Raw genomic sequence first — 2,869 nt, forward strand, 5'->3', positions numbered from 1 at the left:
GTGTGTGTGTGTGTGTGTGTGTGTGTGTGTGTGTGTGTGTGTGTGTTCTTCATATTACTTGCTTTGGTGAAAACAAAAAACAAAAATCCCTGAGTTTTCAGTCATTGTATCCCACAGAGAAAGGAAATCCATCTGTGTAGACTACATGTTTCCTGTAACCTGGTTGGATTGAAAAGCTGAATTACTAGCAGTTTTATCTTTCCTAGAGAAAAAACTTTTAGGTGCATAGACCATACCTTTTCATATAGTCTCCTTGCAGAAGTGAATCAGTTGGGAAAGCATTTGGCTGCATATAAAGAAAATTCAACTAGGGCAGATGGTCCAGAAGAGGTTAATTTTTTATCACCCAGTAAGGTGTCCAGGAGAGGCAGTCTGTGGTTGGTGTAGTAACTAAAAAGCCATGCTCCCCTTTTCCTTTAGTCATGCCATTCTTACATGTGATTAGCATCTTCATACTTGCACCTTATGGTTACAAGATGGCTGCTGCATCATCAGCCTCAAAACTGTGTTCTAAGAAGGGAGAAGTGCAAAAGAAAAACAAATTTTCCAACCCAGTCCGTTCTTTTTAGTTAGGAAAACAGTGGTGTTCTGAAAGCTCCAGCAATAAGCCCTGTATATTTATCTCTTAGGCCAGAACTGTGTCATATAGCTAGCTCTAGCTGAGAAGAAACTTGAGAAATCTGGGCACAGTGCTACCCTGAATAAAAATTTGGGTTGATTAGTAAGGAACAGTATGAGAATGGATACTTTATGGGCAACATGTAGTGTTTGCCATACTATCCTCGCTAAAATGGTGGTCGTTGGATCTACAATTTGGGTATATAGTTCTGGTCCCTTTAGAGATGGTATAAGGAAAAAGGAGAGCTTAAATCATGGAAAGGGAAGGGGAATTGTCTGCTGTAACCTGCAAAGGGCACTGGGTTTGGAGTTTGAAGTTCTAACCTTCTGGTCTGATTCTTTAACTTACAATCTGGGTGATATTGGTTGTATCAACCTCTCTTAGCCTTTTTTCCTTGATGGTAAATTGGGACAGAGTGTTAGGGGGAAAGGGAGAAATAGATATTGGGTAAGCAACTGTGAATGGTACTGGTCGTTGCATCTTGCATAGAGAAACAAGACATCTTTATGGCATATTCTTCATGTAATCTCTTTTGAAGGGTGGTTAAATATGATTTACCAGGAGTTTCCATTTCCCAAAGGGAAGTAACATTTATCTATTTAGAGTATGTGCCTTAGGTAATCTGGGGGAAGAAAGAGGGTTTTCCAGCAGTTTTCTCTCTCATATAGAAGAAATATACATCTACTTGGAGTAACTAATTCATGTAACGTGTTGGAACATAAACTGTAACCAGCTATCATATCTCCTATGAATCTGGTAATGATGAATTTGAAACGCTCTTGAATTGGTGTTCCTCAAAAATGTCATGATTTTAGTGATCTATTTATGTTTGGGGATGAAACTCTAGATGGATCAGATCAGTAATGACAGTGTAATTGCTCAGCTCAAGAAAGAATTCTGATTCTGGTGGTTTAGTCAGTCATTCACAAAATATCTCTTGAGTGCCTACTATATGTCAGCCACTGTTCTAGATGTTAGTGTAAGAGAGAGAAGGTCCTCATCTTCATAAAGCTTATATTCTACTGAAGGAGACAGCAGATATATAAACAGGTGAGTAGATGGGAATATGCCAGCTAGAGGTCCTTCCTTCTCGATGTTCAGAGCCTTGTTTTCTGGATGTAATTTATGACATTTACATTTTTCAATTCCTCAAGAATGCAAATATCTGAACTTTACTTTTTTATTTGATTAGTGGATTCAATACATATTTATTGAATACCTTCTCTGCCAGACAGTGCTAAACACTGGGATATGATGGTAAGTAATAGCTCCATGTGCCTGCGTAGAGTTGTATAGAGATGAATTGGGTCCTTCATAGTTGCCCTTGGGAGGAATATTACGTGTATATCTCTCTAATAATGTTTGAAAGTGGACAAGTGTGTGTATTTAGGAGGCCAGCTAATTAAGGGTGATAGTGGAGTGTAAACACTGGTGAAGGTCAAGTAAATATTGGCAATGAGTCTTGAAGAACCAGTATGACCTGAACGGCCAGAGTGGCAGATAGTAGGTAGAGGGGAGGAAGAATATTCCAGAAGGGCAAATCCTGGAAAAAAGATCCAGTGTCAAGAACAGACAAGAGGGGCGCCTGGGAGGCTCAGTCGTTAAGCGTCTGCCTTCGGCCCAGGTCATGATCCCAGGGTCCTGGGATCAAGCCCGGCATGGGGCTCCCTTCTCAGCGGAGAGCCTTCTTCTCCCTCTTGTGTTCCCTCTCTCGCTGTATCTCTCTCTGTCAAATAAATAAATAAAATCTAAAAAAAAAAAAAAAAAAGACAAGATTTCAGGGGACCAATGGGAATTCACGTATGACAGAGAGAATGTGAATAATAGCAGAATAACGGATATTGCCGGGTGAGGTCAGTGTGTGGGGGCCTAAAACGAAAATTTGCCCATTATTCCCACTAAATAGTGGATCATTGAAGATTCTTAATCAGGGGCTATTTTTTAGCAGATGGAATGCACTAGTGCCTTGCTGGGGCAGCCCATTCCGACTCCTACCCAGCACTCTCTCCAACCCTAACGACCCCATCTACAGTCTTCCTAAGGGATAAGGTGGTCCCTCTGTTCCGGGCAAAGGTTATGGGACCTCAGGCACTTGGCTGGGTTCGGAGGGAAGCCAGGCCCCCCGGATCGCCTTCTTTGAGGACCCCATCGAGACTCTCCTCCCGCTTCCTAGAGAAGCGGCGGAAGGATACGCAAGACGAGGGGCGAGGAGCCGCTGGTGACGCACTACCGGCCGCGCCACTGCTTTTC

The sequence above is a fragment of the Callorhinus ursinus genome, unplaced genomic scaffold, assembly GCF_003265705.2.
Source record: "Callorhinus ursinus isolate GAN/ISIS: 27379988/994484 unplaced genomic scaffold, GSC_fseal_2.0 scaffold15, whole genome shotgun sequence".
Taxonomy (NCBI): domain Eukaryota; kingdom Metazoa; phylum Chordata; class Mammalia; order Carnivora; family Otariidae; genus Callorhinus; species Callorhinus ursinus.